The following is a 19561-nucleotide window of genomic DNA, read 5'->3' on the forward strand; positions in this document are numbered from 1 at the left end:
CAGGGCCCCCGCCTCCCATCCAATGTGCAGCTCGCCTGATACAGTCAACCTCGGTTTAAAAACTATCTAAAATGGCGGGAAACTTAGTTGTTGGCTACTTGCACAGTGGATGCTCTGGAAGGTAAGGAATTGGTGTAAAACGTGTGATAATTTGGTACACATAGCTTCAAGCCTTCAACCATTGGCGAGCTACAACACACTAAATACTTAAAACCGACATTTCTCGATACTTTTAAATAGGCGACAAGCCCGGTTTTGTCAGACTGGGTCACATATAGTAGTGGGGGGAGTGTCTAACTGAAACACTTCCATGGAACACACTGTGTTAAGTTACAACTGATTCTGTTCAAAGAATAAAGACTTGACCTTAATTGCCAGCACCAATTAATGCTAATCAAACGTTCTCTATCACCTGTGGAGGTAGTTTTCTGTTTATATCCACAGGTATTTTCAGCATACAATGAGCCTGCCAGAATGGAGCTGAACTATCATGCTGGAATTTCTGTCCACAGATTAGTTCAGTTAGTTATTGCTTATCACACATCAGTCCAGTGCTTTAACACTGATTATGCAGATATCATTACAGCAGTGCTGCTAATTGTAGTTTGCATGGATGAACACCTAGACCTGGCCAATATTGATTTGGACAATGAAGCTGCTACAAAAATGCCACATAAATTTCCTTTCTTTGAAAGAAGCCAATGATAAAATGTTTGATCTTTCTTCCTCCTCACAGGATCTGTATCAGTCTGAGATGGATGAAGTTAAACTTCATGGTTTTTGCTTGACTCCTTGGATTGATGGATCATATTTCCCAACCCAGGTCATGTCATGGCTTATTGTGGAACTGAATTTCCCAACACTCCACCTCAAAAGGCACAATATATCATCACTGATTGAATTGATGCTACTGCCTGTATAGCAAACAGTGTAAGAAATCAGTTTTATGAATGCAAAGGTAAATCAAAAGTTTTGTCATGCCTGTTTACCAATGAAAGTCCATGGGTAACTCTGATCAGCATAGAATCAACCGGCCTCAAAGAAATCAATAACTTAATTGTCATTGTTACTTATCATTATTCTATCAAGATATTGTGGCATGGACGTCCCTAATATTATGATGGTATGAAGTCAACAAAACAACAGTGATTTGTAAAATATTCCTCTAACATGGCCACAAAGTTGAAAATTTCAACTGGTTCAAATAGCTAATCCTATATATTCAATGTTTATCACGTCATCATTTGTCTTATCAGTATAGCTAGCTAGTGGCAATCTTATATATTACTAAGTATAGCTATATTATCCTGCATGAAAATTCCTGTGGAAATAAACAGAAAACTACCTCCACTGGTGATAGAGAACATTTTATTAGCATTAATTAGTGCTGATAAGGTCAAGTCTTTATTCTTTGAACAGACTCAGGTGTAACTTAACACATGTGTTCCATGAAAGTATTTCAGTTAGACACTCTCCCCCACTACTATATTCTGAACTCTTGCCTACCATATGAGTAAACTAATTTTCAGCATGCATGCACAGTGGCTTGAGCTAAATAATTCCACTTACCTTAGCTTCTTTTTCTTGACTTCCCACTGTGCTTCATCTATAGGCCTAGATCGTAAAGGAACACTGTCCCTCCTTTAGGTTGGATGGGAGAATTAGCATCCAAAGTGTTGATGCACTCCTTATACGTTGTGTCAGAATTCTCCAAGTGATCTACAACTTGGCTATAGCCCAGAGCTACAATCAAATCTCTAGAAAGTAATTTTTAATACTGTGCAGGCTTCCCGGGGGAGCATGAATGCACAAAGACAATAATTACAATCTGGGCACAAAATGATTTGATCTTCCACTTCACAATTCATTTGAAAAACCACTCAAGAGTATCTTTGTGTGAGGTCTGGGTTTATATAGCTAGCTGAGGATGTCAAAATCTCTCTAACTTTATACGGTAGTTCAAAGATTACCCAAGAAAGCTACTTGATTTTTTCTTAGCTAAACCATGCACTAGCTAAGGACGTCAAAATCTCTCAAACTTGAAGTGATAGTTAAAAGATTAAATTACCTCAAAGCTACTTGATATTTTTGCTGAGCCATACATAAATTATATTCAATCCAAGATTCAATCCTTTCAGAGAAAACAGTGGTCCCTATAACTTGGCTGTCCCCGTCCCGGTTTTACCCCTATTGACCCTGTCTCTGTCCCTGTACCTATCCCCGTCCCTGTACCCGTCCCCGTCCCTGTACCCGTCCCGGTTTTACCCCACCCGGTTTTACCCCACCCCTGTGTGTTTGTGTTATTATCTTATTATTATTACTGTTGAATGGGCGGTTACCATAGCAGTATCGGTCTGCTATAGGTTAGCCTTTGAGTACGTCCATATCTAGATTGTGCTCAATAAAATTATAGGCATTTCTTAAAAACTGCTACTGAAGTTACGAAGACCACATCACTGGGTAGGGAATTCCAATAATTCAGAACTATTTTAATGATATCAATGATATTTAATGATAATGATATTATCAAGTGATATTTTATATAACCTACAGCTGGAACACAGTTATTGACGTGATAGTTAGACACACCAAATAACCGTATAATAAACTGAGTAGGAGGTGTTAGAATGATGTAACATAGAAACTGAGGCATAAGATGTTGGTGTTTGATGTCTAACTGTTTAAGAAAGTGGTCAGCCAGCAGTGTAAAAGATATTGTAGCTATGCCTTGTGCAATTGCTAGTGAAGAGCAGGCTTGAGAAACCTGGCTCCGCTCAAAAATTTACAGGCCACTCAATACTCAGCTGCTGAGATGACACTTTTACTAGTGATACACATTGTTTATCAACAAGTATACTATATTGTATCAGTTTTACCAGTAACATGGACGGTACTGTATAATATAGCAACAGTAACATGGATGATACTGTATAATTGTATTGTGGACATACCAGATGACCATCCTTACTACTAGTAGTAGTGATTTCCAACCAACCAATTTTTCACACATATTTTTGCTGCTTAAATTACAAACCTTCAGTAAATGTTTCAAATGCTGCCATTCCAGTTAATGGTAGTCAGTGCTTCATACTTCGTAATGCACTTTACTGGACTAAACTCCATGCGGTATTTATTGAAATATGTCAAATCAAAGTTTGAGAAATAAAAATCCCCATAGGAATCCCATACAGATAATTGCATATGTAAATCTAATTGGAAGAATACGGCACCGGTGATAGCCACAGTTTCTGAGTGTTTCTGCGTGAATTTGTGGCAGATGAGGATGAAGAAAATGTTCCTGGACAAACCGTATATGTGACCGAATTTGCGAAAAAGTACCTTTTCCACACATTTTACATACCAGCAAACAAAATGATGTAACACCTGACTCCTTACACTGATTAACTTGCTCTTAGTATCAACATGCAGCCAGATACTGTAGCTAAACTCATGGAACATTTCAGGCAATTATATGAAATGATCAAAAAGTTATGAAACATCAAAGTTCAAAAAATGGGTCTAATTTTGTGTATGAAAAAGGTACCTTTTCGCAAATCCAGTCACATATGCTGATTTCAATTTTGCCTTGTTTTTTTTTATTGGAGGAAGATTGACTTTAGATTACGATGAAAATATGGCCCTTTTAAAGGTAAATTGCCATCTAGCACTGTTCAGAATTCAGCATTACAATCACCCTGGGTTTCAAGGCATCCCTCTACATCGATGCAAGTTTAGTTTGAAGGTGAGCAGTTTGTTGTCTTGCGCAGAATTACAATATGAGGTTTAAGGTGGAGCATAATCTTTCTAAAGTGGAGACTGGCATGTAATACCAAACTTACATGGCTTCACACTTTCTTGATGTCATATTTTAATGCATTTACTGCTGTTTTGATTCATTTTATAGCATTTCAAGTGATTGTAATTTTGGTCAGAAATTATTTATAATTTCTCTTTGTAGTAGCAAGAGTAAATAATGGAAGAGAGAGTATCCAACTGCCATATACTGCATCAAAAATGAGCACGTCAAGTAGAGAAGCCATCCTGTAGTGCTCTCAAAGGCAGTGTTGAATGAAGTAATAAACGCCTGCTAGCTCAGTCTGTTTGAAGTGTCCAGGCATGATTTGAAGTCAAACAGACTGAGCTAGAAAGTGTTTATTACTTCATTCAACACTGCCTTTGAAAGCACTACAGGATAGCTTCTCTACTTGACCTGCTCATTTTTGATGCAGTATATGGCAGTTGGATACTCTCTCTTCCATTATTTACTCTTGGTAGTAGTGATTAGTATTGCACCGATATGAATATTTGTGACCGGATTTGCGAAAATGGGTCTTCCACACACATCCAATTCTATGAACTTGGAAGACCATAACTTAGTGTTCAAGAAAGATACAATGCTGAAATTTTCTTCATCCTTTAGCCTATGTTGGTTCTCACTACTAACCAAATTTCAAGGCAATAACTTTTCCCAATCTAAAGTTATGAATTGCCAAAAATTGGTAAATTGGATGTGTGCGGAAGACCCCTTTTCGCAAATCCGGTCAGATTTTCACATTTACGGATACCGATTTTTCACTCATTCCTGTAGCCGATATTCCGATATCCTTCTATTCTATAGGTCAGGGGAGAAGGAGAAAAAATCATCTAAAGTTTATGTGCGTGTATAACATTAATTGCAATAATTTAATTACTTGCGTGGGCGGCCGATTCTACAATGATTTGCTACCAGTGTGCCACTAACCCCTTACATGGAAATGAAAGCCAAGTAGTTATAAAACGCCTAAGTAAGCTTCTCAAACGGAGTTTTGTTGGGATTCCAGACCCTTTCCAAATAGTGATTGATTACTTGCGTGGGTGGCCAATAAATATACACAGCCTATTATAGCCTTGCAGCTACACTATTCACAGATAAACAAGCCTAAATAGTTATAAACAAGCACAGCAAATAAATGTTTACCGCTTACCACTGTATTCACTGCATTCTTTTAATACTGTCACGCGTTTATTACTGTCATTAATGATTGATTGTGGGTTTAGGTTATCGGCAAATAATTTCCTCTCAGTTCGTAGCCGATACCGATACTTGCAAAATCACCTTATATCGCCTGTTACCGATTATTCAACCGATTATCGGTGACTCTAATAGTGATGTCATTGTGTTATATAATAATTATAATTATTCTTAGTGCTTACAATGTAACAAATGAAGATGAACAGTGTCCAAACAAATCTATTTTAATAATAATATTGGTCTTATGTTTTGTTATCTGATTGTCATGTTTCCGAAGCATTTGTTAATTTTGAGTTGTAATGCCATTACTTACCATGTTATATAATATTACTGATTTTTCTAGTTAGTTATCCTTGAAAATGCATTAGGTACCTCACCGTACCTGTGTATACTTACAGTATTACATAATACACAGAGTTTTATTTATGAATCATTTGCTTTATTCATGTAATATTCTGGGTGGTCAAAGAAGTGGTCACTCTTGAGAGGTTTTACCTAGCTCATATGCTGTTCTCCATAAAACAGTTATGTGGTGAAATTTCATGTCATTATTAGTTTCCTATCTAGATTTATGACACTTTGAATATTGTGTTTGGTGCCTTGTAATATGTAAAAAGCATTGAAAATAATATACACAAAGATCATCACACTGTCAACTTCTTTTGCTTATATCTTTTGATAGGAACCACCAATTGGGGTGGGAGTTGCACTAAAATGACCCTAAAAAATAGCACAATATTTGTCATACCAATGAATGCATGGAATGTTAATTATTTAATTTAGTTGGAAATCTCTACTAGTAGCTATCCAAGCCAATGTCGAAGGTGTCTACAACAAGCAAGATCCAATGGATTGGCTTTACCATGCTTTGTGTAAAAGAGAAATCATAGCCAACAACATCACTATAATGGCACTTGTCAGGCATACAGCAGCAATTCAGACCATTTTCTAGGAAAGTAAGACCGCCTTGGCACTCCAATTAGCTCACTGTGATAGGTAGAGAGCATGTAATAGCTAAAGCTACTATAGCTAGGTTAATTTTGTTTTTGTTTCATTGACACTGAATATAGCTATCAGCAGTTAACAATAAATTCTTTTATGTATAGTGATAACTAATTAACTACCTAATGTGGTTAACCACAGAGTCTCTTAGTAATCCGAGCATTGGACTTTAGGGAACGCAAAAAAGTAGCTTTAGTGCTAGAATTATGTAGGGTTCAGCCTTGGTATCTTTTTCACATTTAGGTTACAGTATGTACGTTCTTCTTATTATACTGAGACTAGTATGTGAGTCTGGCGGCATCCGCTCCTTCGCAAACTTATTTTGCGAAAGGGTGGGCATTGGTAGACTATACTCCTCAGGTTGATCCATGAAAAGAAAATCCAAGACAGAAAGTGTGCAGAGGAAAGCAACAGGTCGCAAAAGAACGATATACTCTAGTCCAAAACTGTCATTATAGCATTACGTGATGATATTTCATGTGATATATGGATTGTTTAAAGTTCAAGCAAATGGCAGAAGACAGGTGCTTATATTATTATTATTACATTTGTGATCCAATTTTGGAAAACCATCCTTTTGGGAATATGCAAAATTTTAAGGATAACTCAATTGAAAATTTCAGCAATATTTTAAAATAAATTTTTTTACACATTTGGATAAATCAACTATTAAGCCTTCTTCCTGTGAAATTTCACACGAACAGCTTCTTTCTGCTAGGAGAATGGGTGATTTTATCAGACCATGTTGTGATGTCACCATGCGTGGGACAACAATTAACTTACAAATGGGGTGATTTGTTCAGGTGTTAGAATGGTTAAAACTAAATCTTAGGAAATGATACATGAAATTTTATTGAAAAAAAGGACCAGGAATACTTTCAGTGAATAAGAGTGACCTGATATACAAGAGTTGGTATCTCCAGCAATCCACAGAGCTGAGTTAGGATAGTCAAAATGGATTTGGTTAAATTGATTCTCTAAATAGACATCATTACTGGATAAAGGATGGTAAATAGAACAGGCCATGAGTGAGTTGAATTTTGCATGCTTTAGGATTGACAGACATTATGTGCTGTGACTATATTTAGATTACTATTTGTTGTAGTGCTGTATGTGCATGCCTGTCAATTCTGATAATAGCTCGGCTTAAGATGAAAACATGTGTAGTTGTGCCATTTAGAGCGTCACCTGTTACAGTTACTGGAGTAGTCAGTGTGGCTTATATCACCGTCCTTCAACCACTATGCCTCACACCTGCAACATGAAATCTAAGCATGCACTAGGGGAGCCACAGCAGCTAGGATTTGAGATATTCTCTTCATTCAACTACTACTAAAACATTGGCTTCTAACCATCAAAGGGTTTATATAATGTGACTATATAGGCCTGTAAAAATAGGGCATGTAGGTACATAACGTTTTGCCTACTATTTCAAGCTTTCATCACCCATAACTTTGTATGCCACTGTGCCATTCATTCTCATGCAATTTTAGCCTATATTAAACATTTGTGACTGGATCTGGGAAAATCGGTCTTATCACCTGTGTTAGCAAATTGAATCTTTTTCACCAATAACACAAGGCTACATGAATAAATGATCAAATTCCATATTCAAAATCAGCCAGACTTCAGTGGTCTGCTTTTGCTGGCTGCTTTTCCCAAGCACAGTGGTGATCTATACTAGTGGTCTATGGCCCAAATGGAGCTCTAGATCTGGCCAGACAGGGGATGGTTGTGTGGCTGTACAGCTTCATGGTGTTGAGTAAAGATCTGTGCGATAAATTACAGTACCTAAATAGTTTTGAGTTCTGAATGGCTCATAATATGGCCTAATTCATCCCTACGATTTCCTCTTCAATTATTTTAAACAGTCCCTTGTCAGCCTCCCACCATTAATAGAGCTCACTTGGTAGAGTTAACGTTGATTCAAAATCTATCTAATATGGCAGGAAATTCAAGTGTTGGCTACTTCTACTGTGGATGCTTTTGAAGGTAAGGAATTGGTGTAAAATGTGAAAAATTGGTACACATAGCTTCTACAATTGGTGAGCTACAACAAACTGAATTCTTAAAACTGGCATTTCTCACTACTTTTAAATAGGCAACAAGATCGGTTTTCCCAGACTGGGTCACATTTATAATTCACTTCATAATAAAATAGTTATAGAATACAAATATTTTGTTCAGTATTAAGATATGAATTGTTATGTGATAGGGTGTAGTTTACCTACATGCTGCATGCGAGTAAATTATATGACTGGGCCTGTGAAAACAGGGCATATGGGCACAAACTACACCACGTCACTCTACAGGTCATATTTCAGTGTTGGAACACAATATTTGTATTTTGTTACTTGTATCATAAAGCCAATTAAATTCTTACTAGATGCTCAAAATTACATTGCCATAGCATACTGGTACAAAACGTTATTAGTGATGAAAGTTTGAAAAAGTAGGCAAAAATCATGTGCTCACATGCCCTATTTTCGCAGACCCGGTCACATATTGTCAGTGGCCATTTGATAAACATGAAAACAAGTGCATGGTGGTCATCATGTGTTGTTCATAAAAATGTATCAATCTAATTTATAATGGTAAAGGTATTTTTATTGATGAAACTTGATTGCTCTACTGTTGTCCAACTTTAGTATCTAGTCATCCCCATGACTTTTATTTCAATTAATTTCAATACACATATCTACAATGGTTGATCTATCCGCAAACCAATTTCAATTCATTCCATGAACTCTGCAGGAGTGACAATAAAATTAATCCATCTCGTTTTATTTGAACAATCAGTCATGTCTCTTGAACCAATTATTGGGGACTTGTACCAGATTTAGTACTAGGATTTGCCTCTGGACTCCTTTTATGTGTGCAATATTTGAAGGTGATAGAATATAATGTGTTTGTATTTAAAGCATTTTTGCAAAGAGTGCAAGAAGATGAAGGAATAAACATGAAGGAAAAATGAAACTTTGGCCACTAGTATCTTGGAAATAGTTAACTTATTGAGGTGATTTCATTCAAATTTAGTATATGGACTTCCCTTACTTACAGGCAACTATGCAGCAAATTTGGTTCTAATCGAATAAGGGATCATAGAGGTGCATAGGCATTAAATTGCTTCTTGTTTCTGTCAATATACCCTCAGTGTGGAGCGCAGGCTCGATACTCTAGGTTATTGTAAAGTTGTAAATCACTATTAAATGACATAATTATTTCAGAGCCTTGACTAGCTTCCCAGAACGTATGGCTTAGATTGATCCTATAAAAAAGTTATCTTATGTGTTAAGGAACTCACAGAAAAATTGGTGCTTTTGTCAGTTGCATTTAGATTTTTTTGCTAAGCCATCTACGTAACTTTAAACTTATAGATCTGTATCAACAGCCAAAAGCTAAGTTTCCTACCATTTTTGGTTGTATTTATCTGGAGGTTAATTGTATCGGGAAAGCTCAAAAATGAGGAGAGGGGTAGAGGGGAGAGTGAGAGATTGTTAAGAAAATTTATAAAGAAGAAGTAGGGATGATTTATCTATGCAGTCAGGGCCAAAACTATCTGAAATGAATGAAGGACAGCTCTGTTTTAACACCAATGACTTGTACAATCACATAATATTATGTGACCAAATGTTGGAAAATCAACCATATGGCCGCATTTGACACCAAAAATATTGAAGATTATATCACAAACTTTATAGTGAAAATCTACTTGTTGATGGTTTAAAGCCATTCTCAATACCTTTAATTACAAGAAAATTCTTGAAATATTTTTATAAATGTTCCCTGCTCTTATTAAGAACCCACTAAACATGAAGATTCTAATTATTTCACGTGCACCCATATGGGTGATTTTCCAAAATTCAGTCACATACGTAACCGGGCCTGCGAAAACAGGGCATGTGAGCGCAAACTACACTCTGTCACTCTACAAGTAATATGTCAGTACTGGAACAGAATATTTGCATTCTGTAACTTGCACATTGAAGACAATTAAATGCTTACTAAGTGTTGAAAATTGCATTGCCGTAGCAAAATGGTACAAAAAGTTATGGGTGATGAAAGTTTGAAAAAGTGGGCAAAAATCATGTGCCCACATGCCTTATTATCGCAGGCCCAATCACATATAGCCATTCTCACATTGGTCATTAAGATAATACAGCTTGCCACTGAGCTTGGAAAAAGCAGCCAGCACAAGTTGACACATAAAGAAGCATGGATGAATTTGAAAGTGAAATTTGATAGTGTGTTTGTGACAAAAAAAAATCCATATTGTTATTATGGATGATAAGAACGGTTTTATCATGCAGGTCAGTATGTGACCATCACAGCAAAAACCCAACTTTTTCACAACTTCATTTTCCCCAGCATTTATCAGCAGTGTCCAAAGGATCATCAAAGTTTAAGACTTCTTTGGTGAGTATATAATAATTATATGTATGTGACCAGGCCTGGTAAAATAGCGCATGTGGGCATTGCTACTTTTTCAAACTTTGATGTGTCATAACTTTTTATTCCATTATTATTTGGCCATGAAAATTTCAGAGCTTATTAACCATATAGTTGGCTTTAAGGTAAAAGATACAGAATAAAATTATTTCATCCCAGAACTGAGATATGAGATGTTATGTGTGTGGTGGGATGCAGTTTGTGCTGACATTTAGGGCTGGGCGGTATTGAAATTTTACTATCACGATATATCATGAGGAAAATATCACGATATTACTAATTATCACGATATTTTTTCATATTTTGACCGATGCTCTACTATGAAACTACACCTAGCTACACAAGTGATATAACCTGATGCAACATGATGGATGTGCAAAAATACATGTACATGGCATTAACCATTTATTGAACTATACATGGAGATATAAACATTAGCTAGACCTACAATTAAGCATGGAGAGGATGTGTCTTACACACCCAAGTGCATGACATAAATTCAGGAGCTCTACAGATTCCCATGCATGACTAAATGACTGCTAACTATAGCAACAAAACCTGATTCACCCATGCACGTTTTATTAGCTATAATGCCACAATGTGCAGAAATATTCTTTCCTCAATAAAAATGCAAAGTAATAAATCCCTTAAGTAGCTACTTTCATATTTGCATGAATGCTCTATAAAGTTACTTGACTGCTCTATTAGAGTATATAGGTGACTGCTCTATTAGAGTATCTCGATCTTTCCTGAGCTAAACAGCAGCACTATGTTTACAGTAGTTAGCTAATACGAATATTATTGAAGAACACCGCGATAATCACTATATCGTGATAATATCGTTTCCAAGAATTTTTGACGATACTAGTATCGTTACATCAGAATATCGCGGTTTTACGATATAACCGAGATACCGCCCACCCCTAGCTGACATGCCCTATTTTTGCAGGCCTGGTCCCACATATATATATATAATAATGTGTGTGTAATAGTTACCACCCCAAAAACACCTTCTCTGTAAAAAAGACGCGCCCAAGAAACTACAAGTACCTGGAACCCAATGTAAAAAAACAAAAATAAAAAACAGCTCAGCTGAAGTGAAAAGTAACAGGTAACTTAAAGAGCTGATATCTGAAGCGGCCAAGAATACAATTACTAAAGTTTAATCCATGCAAGAACACCTTGGCTATAATACAGGTGTGTACATGAAAGTAACTGGCAACTGAAATGGCTGATATCTGAAGTGGCCAAGAATGAATGGTCATATACAACTAATTCAGAAATTTAACACTGAACCTTTATAATTCAGCTGTGTTCTATATTCACTCTTGCTGCATCGTAAAGTAATTTCTTTTAACTCTAATTGGCTGGTAATTTGGCCGCCTTTTTTAATAGTCAGTATAATAGAGCAAAAAAAGGCGGCCAAATTACCAGCCAATTAGAGTTAAAAGAAATTACTTTACGATGCAGCAAGAGTGAATATAGAACACAGCTGAATTATAAAGGTTCAGTGTTAAATTTTTGAATTAGTTGTATATGACCATTCATTCTTGGCCGCTTCAGATATCAGCCATTTCAGTTGCCAGTTACTTTCATGTATACACCTGTTTTAGAGCCAAGGTGTTCTTGCATGGATTAAACTTTAGTAATTGTATTCTTGGCCGCTTCAGATATCAGCTCTTTAAGTTACCAGTTACTTTTCACTTCAGCTGAGCTATTTGTTCTTTTTGCTTTTTTTACATTGGATTCCAGGTACTTGTAGTTTCTTGGGCGCGCCTTTTTTACAGCGAAGGTGTTTTTGGGGTGGATATCACTCATTTTTGTCAGTGATAGACTCTACATTTGGTTTAAAAGGTAATTTTTTGGAAATGAGCGATTAACATAAATGCAGAATATTATCTTGGAGAGTCAGTAAAATCCAAACATAATAATGATGGTTTCATAACACTGTAAATTCGGAAGTATGAATTTACGGTGTAGTATGACTGTTCTATTAGAGTAAATCTATCTTTACTGCCTGCATGTGACAAATATATCTCATATCTGTGCATGTTAAATGCTTCAGACACCTAATTAAACTTGCAAGTGTCTAACTAGTTCACAGTTGCTACACAGCTATATAAATACATTTGTAATTGTTATCATCATAATCATTTATCATGTTATAACCATTTTTTAATATTTTGGTCACAACTTCAGGATTAGAGCAGCAGAGAAAGGAATAGAGGACTCAACCATCAAGACTTGTATATGGGAGATGGAACAGTATTGCGATGGACAATGCCGGTACTAACCCCTCAAGGGTGTTGCAGTACAGTATAGATGCAAGACCAGAGCCTCGATCGTCACCTTTTGACTATGGTCACAACTTCAGGATTGGAGCAGCAGAGAAAGGAATGGAGGACTCAATCATCAAGACTCTGGGAGATGGAATAGTATTGCCATGGACAATGCCAGCACTAACCCCTCAAGGATGTCACAGTGCAGTATCGATACAACCACTCCAACCAGTGCATAAGACCAGAGCCTTGATCACCTTTTGACTGAAATTTTTATACTTGAAGCAATTAAAACAAAAAAGTTCTAGTACTTATACTTCCCTGAGGGAGCATGTCCCCAGAGTCCCAGACTCCCTTGCCTGTTCAGCAGAATAATAGGATTGAGCTTTACTACCACTTTCACCTTTATTCTTGGCCCGGATGTACAAATCAGTAACATAATACAGTAATTGTAGTTAATGCCCCTAGCTAGGGTCCGCAATCCGAAAAATCAACTTTCACAAATCGATCCCCTTACCATTGTGGGATGTTCATTGTAGTATCCCATTGCTAGATCCACCATGAAACCGGAGGCACGGTTGTTGACTTCACAGAACTATCGATTTTAGTATTTCGTGAGATGCAAAAATTACTTTTAAAATTTCTGGCTCCACACAAAGAACAGGATAGAACTTGCTGCTTAGCTAGATATTATCTAGAGTTAATGTAGTTAAAAAGTACGCACAGTAATAAGCAAATGATTCTCTGGGTTCCCGGCACAGGGTTTCTTTCTCTCAAAAAGCAGAAAACGAAACACGAATTTTCAAATTCAAACTGCCCTACCAGCCAAGACAAGAAAAGCCAACTCTTCCTCATAGTGATGTGATAAGGTTGGATGCATAGTCTGTCTATGCTGTTAGTTTGGAAAGGATCTGAGACTTCTCACCATCTGGGTGAAGAACGTCAAAATTTTCGTGCATCATTTCAAGGGATTCTCTCAATGGTACCAAAGTGCTTTCCGGTACTTCTGATGCCACACTGGTCACTTAATTTTGTTTAGAATGATGATAAATGATGGTTCAAAACGTTTGGTAGTAGTAGTAGTTGGTGTTTCTGTGATTTCATATGATGCAGTATACCAGCAGCTCACCAGGAGCTCCACCCAGCTCAAATAAAAAAATGAAAGATTTTTGTGCATTTTTCAGTTTGTTTTGGGATGTTTTGCAGCATAATGGTGATGTAGGGTGATCTAGTGAAGATTTGAAGCTGCTGTGGAACGTTAGAGGTGAAGTCAAATTTGGACGATTTTGCTGCCTCCCTTGATGCATAGCTTAGAGCGAGGCGTGGAAGCTGTGGATGAAATAATAATTGACAACCGCTATTATCAAACATTCAGGGACATCTTTTGCCATAGTTTTAGTCTATAATTGATGATTGTTGTGGCTGCAGAAGCACTGGAAATGGGTAGAATTCGCAACACAATTCTTTGATGCTGCAAAAAATTTTGACGCTCGTCACCCAGATGGTGAGAAGTCTCAGATCCTTTCCAAACTAACAGCATAGACAGACTATGCACCCAACCGTATCGAAACACTATGAGGAAGAGTTGGTTTCTCTTGCCCTGGGTGGTAGGGCAGTTTGAATTCGAAACTTCGTATTTCTTTGTCTGTTTTTTCAAAGAAAGCAACCCTGTGCCGGGCACCCAGCAAACCATTTACTTATTTCTGTGCGTAGTTTTCAACTAAAACAACTCTGGATACTATTTGGCTAAGTAGCAAGTTTCATCCGGTCCTTTGTGTGGAGCACGAAATTTTAAAAATAAATCTTACATCTTGTGAGATACTGAAAATGATGTTTCTGTGAAGACAACAATCGTGCCTCCGGTTTCATGGTGGATCAAGCAATGGGATACTACAATGAACATCCCACAATGGTAGGGGGGTTGATTTGTAGAAGTTGATTTTTCGGATTGCGGACCCTACCCTAGCTATAGGTAGAGCTATAGGGGTGGGAATTTTTCCCTACTATCACACTATCACAGTAGTTCTTCTCGCAATTCTTTGCCTGGCCATCATCAACTGCTGTCAAAACATTAGTCTCGTCCCCCAGACCCTTCCTCAAGCATGCTTATCACACAAAAATAACTTAGTTTAGCAGTGCACAAACAATTATTGACAGCTTATACTATATTAAAGTATACTTACCGCATTGTTGAACCATGTATACCACCAGAATCCACCGGATTGACAACTAACACGTGATCTATTTAGGGGAAATCTCGTGGAAAGTCCCTAATTACTTTAAGCAGACACTCGTGATACGTGGTTTTAAATTGAATAGTTTAAAAATGTAACTAGATGGTGAGGCGCACTTTAATCGGCTCGACTTTAATGAGAAACTCAAGCCCCTCGTGAGAAAGTACATCGCTTGAGCAACACTTGAAGAAGTAAGAGTCAAGAATACTGATCGAGGTACTCTATGATATATGTCGGTCTTGAATGCTAACGAAACGAGGAGTGAAGTTTGTGTAACGTGTCACATCGCCACACACTGATTCACCGTGTTTGTGCGATAGGGTTTATGGACCTGTCCACCAGATGCTGAAAGGAAATTCATTCCACCACATGTTGAAAGGAAATTCATTCCAACTTGTGAAGTTATTGATATACTCATTGTTGGGGTCCACGGGGACATCGATGTTCATTTACCAGTCAGCTGTAAGTAATGTCACAACCGAAGGAAAGGAACCATTTCCATACCCCGGCTATGGCATACTGATTTTCCTGGTCAGTTTATGTACACTCAACCACAGATCGAAATGTAGAACTTTGGTTGCAGGTGGAAAATAAACACCTTTTTACTCAGTTACAAGAGATTCACCCAGCTGGGATAAAATGTTGAAGTGAATGTCATTAGTACTAACTTGTTCATCAGGTATTGGACAATTCCAAGTGTCCAGATTATGCAGTTGTCCTCATGTTCAAGTTTACACGTTTAGACAAGTTCCACAACGTCCTATAATCTATTACCAAGAGTTAACAATAAGAGAGGAGAGTTTCTAACACTGTATAGGCCTGTAATAGATGGTTGCGCAGAAGTTAAACGGCTTCCTTTCCGTGTAACGTACAGGCTTCTAGTATTTGTTCGTTTCCTTACCGCAATTAGTTTAGCCGCACCGTGATGAATCCTCGAGAATATTTGAAGACTGAACTAAAGACTGAGCTGTATGTACAGGGAATAGTGCTCCTTCAATTGAAGAATGCTCGAAGGTAGGGTAACATGGCGACGCAGTGAAAATTCGAAGCGATACTCCGCCTTTGGTTCAGAGTTTATTGGTTTCTCAGACGCTCTCCCCCAGAGTTATCTTCGAGGTTAACAGCCTCACTTCTTTACGCAACAGAGCGATGCTCTTCGTGGTGAACTTGAACATCGAATTGAACGCACGCCCTTGTGTCTGGGATAGCCTTTGTGGTTAAATGCGAAAATATACTAGCCAGTCTGTCGTTACGCGGAAAAGAAGCCATTTAACTTCTGCGCAATCATCTGTTACAGGACTATACGGCGTTAGACACTCTCCTCTCTATATTATTAACTCTTGCTATTACTATATCAGAGTGGAATAATGCTTATATAATATTTTTCATATTCTAGGCTTTAGGTGTATTGTATTTAACACCTGCTTGTTGGTTTTTGCAGGCCATCTGGTCATACTGGTTTATCCACTAGCAGTTGAATGTGATCATGGCACATATGTAAGTTGAGACCATGCAAGAACAAAGATACAGGTGTCATGAATTTCAGGTCAGTTAACGTTCAGAGGAATTGTATTATTGCAATTGTTCTTTTTGTAGTTATCAATTATCAATGACCAGTTTGTGATAGCATACTTTTGTTTGACCAATGACCTAATATTCTGGTTTACATGCTTACCCAACAGTTATGTTACTCACTTAACCTGCATATGGGATATATATTTTTTTAGTTCATTTTGATTATCCATCCTTTATTGGTACAGCCTGGCATATTGATTTTTTGCACATTCTCTTTTTAATTCAGTGCCTGCTGGATTGTTTCGTCAGATATCGAAACAGGTGTCTTTGGTGTTGCGACCGATGTTCCAGTTCAGTTTGCATGTGTGTTTAATTTAAGGTTGACTTCAGTGCCTGCTTATTCTTTTACAGGTCTCGGTATCGAGTGTCATGAATTTCAGGTCAGTTGACATACAGAAGAATGGTATTATTGCAATTGTTGTTTTTGTAGTTATCAATTATCACTGTATACTAGTGATGTGAATTTGCCGGTCAGTCTACTCAGATGTATCGGGTATAGTGTTGATGGGTTCAAACAAATATCCAGTGTAGACTGTAGTGGCATCAAGGGTGTTAATTTCTAGGTCAGTTTACATGTTGTAATGTTAGTGATTTTTTCCTAGTACCCAGATGTTAAGTGTATTGTATTTAATGCCTACCTGTTATGTTTTTAAATTATGGTATATCAGTGTAGACAGTACAACAGTAAGCCTTCTGTGTTGTAGTAACTATTTGTTTCATAATTATGCTGTTGTCCTGGAATGGCACAATTTTTGGGCAACCAGTGTGAAGTCCAGTGGTACAAACATTGTATTATGACCAAGTTGTGATAGCGTACTTTTGTTTGACTAATGTCCTAATGTTCAGGTTTGACATGCTTACCCAACAGTTATGTTATTCATTCACTTAGCCTGGGATATAATTTTTGTTCATTTTGATTATACATGCTATTATTAATACAGCCCGGCATATTGATTTTTGTACATTCTCTTTTAATTCAGTGCCTGCTGGATTGTGTCATCAGATATCGAAACAAGTGTTTTTGGTGTTGCGACCGATGTTCCAGGTCAGTTTCATGAGTGTTTAATTTAAGGTTAACTTCAGTGCCTACTTATTCTTTTACAGGTCTCAGTATTGTCATGCTGACATACAAGAAATCATCACTATTGTTGAAACTATTTTTAGTCAAATCTCGATGTGATGTTGATTAACGTTGTTAAACATTGTTGTATGTTTACCATATGGCAAGAAATTTTCATGGCCATCATGAAATTTGAATATTGTGTAAGTTGTGTGGAACAACCCCAACTCATACATGGTCACTGGCAAACCACGAACCACATTCGAGCCACAACACCACGAACCACATCCGAGCAATCCATTACAAAATTTTGTTGCACTATTTGTGTGTGCATAATACTTAATGAAAGCCACAACACAAGCTACATGGTACACACTACATAGAGGCGGTAACCCCTAAAGGCTTGTTACCTTTTGTATTCACCTTACTGGCCTTTGTGGTTAATCTATTAAAAATTGCATGTAAATAGAGAATTGAAGAGTATGCTTAAAGCACCTTCGCTAGTGATTTTGTTCTTCACACCATAAGACAACTGGCGATTTATAAACGCTCGCATGGGGTGTGGCACTAAATCGAATTTAAAAGATTTCTGCTTAAAACGCCATCCCTAGGGAACTTACGGTTCAGCATGCTGTCACTACTTGTTTATCAGGCATTAGAGTTTGTGTCCACGTCGTGTTTGTAAAAGTTATTGTAGGGAATAGAGGTTTGATTGAAGAAAATACGCGTACAGGCAAACCAGGATTGGATAATGTCAGTGCTAGATGGACTATACAAACACGGCTATGTTGACTGGTATAACGTGACAGTAGTTGTAACATAAGGTAGAGAAATAAAGTGAAATACGCCTATTTTTTATTTTTGCGATGGTTACTTTTTTATTTTAGCGAGGTCGCAAGAAAACTATGATGATGACGACTCCTAAAGATTTTTTTTATCACGTAACGCAATACAAATCTATTGAGAGATGTTGCATAATCTAGGACTAATATTGCGAAACCGCCCTACACGTACAGTAGTGGCCGCGCGTCTTTTAATTGGGTGTGCGCTTTGTAGTTTTTTGGCCGCGCGACTCACTACCGTGAGTCTTGATACCACAGGAATGAGTGCTTTTCCTGATATATACACATGCCACTGAGGGCCACAGGCCCGAGGGAAAGTGCATACATACAGGCAAAGCACAAGTACCCGTGGTATAACTAATATGTTCTACTTTAGCTTGCAGGCTCACAAACTTTTTATTAACCCTCCTGTTATTATAGGGAACCAAGTAAGCTCTGATTTTGGGATTGAATTTTGCCAAACAAGTTGTGATTGTGAGATTCTATTATAATAAATCAAACAGTAGTTTGATTTTACTCTTGCTAATATAACAATTTTAATACATGACTTTTAATTATCAATGACACGCTCCGCCAAAAATATCGCCTTTAAAAACTAGCTTAGAAACTTCTTACGCGATGAAAATCACCTTTACGAAATAATATTAGTCCATCTAGCATCAAATGTAGCATTAAAAACAAGAAAACGCTTACTGGCGGCCGGATATAAATTTTTTTTAAATTGTTAAAACTCGGAATTTCGTCTCACGCACGCACGCACGCACGCACGCACGCACGCACGCACGAACTCACTCACTCACTCACTCACTCACCACGGTCGCAAGCCCAGAGCCCAAACGAAGCAGCGCACGGTCACCATTTTACGCCACAACGACAATCTCACCGGTGGAATGTGCCTTTTGGGGTTCCGACGAGTGTACACCCTGTGCACCTTTCTTTTCTTTTATCTTCAATCAGGCTGCTTGTTTTCTTCATCCAACGAAACTATATCAACACTTTCTTTAAACAGCATAATAGACGCCACAAAATTATTTAAGGTGCTTAGAATACGCTACTGTACGGAGGTACCGGTACTCCACGATTGGTCACAACATCATGCCCATTCCTTA

At 37.5% G+C, this 19561-nt stretch overlaps 1 protein-coding gene and 1 long non-coding RNA gene across 8 annotated transcripts in view; one reads left to right on the plus strand and one right to left on the minus strand.

The window, feature by feature from the left end:
- Positions 1–19561, minus strand: part of LOC136246504 (uncharacterized) — a 152258-nt gene that overhangs the window by 23082 nt on the left and 109615 nt on the right. The window lies entirely within an intron of this gene.
- LOC136246509 (uncharacterized) lies at positions 14735–17807 on the plus strand. Of its 7 annotated transcripts, none has more exons than XR_010696529.1 (6): positions 14735–15191; positions 15296–15989; positions 16417–16930; positions 16981–17113; positions 17531–17595; positions 17655–17807. It is a non-coding gene; the product is annotated as an uncharacterized lncRNA (long non-coding RNA). The 7 variants fall into 7 exon arrangements; XR_010696528.1 differs by having other exon boundaries at positions 14736–15241; XR_010696525.1 differs by lacking the exon at positions 14735–15191 and having other exon boundaries at positions 15198–15989; positions 16417–16521; positions 16572–16930.

The sequence above is a fragment of the Dysidea avara genome, chromosome 2, assembly GCF_963678975.1.
Source record: "Dysidea avara chromosome 2, odDysAvar1.4, whole genome shotgun sequence".
NCBI lineage: Eukaryota > Metazoa > Porifera > Demospongiae > Dictyoceratida > Dysideidae > Dysidea > Dysidea avara.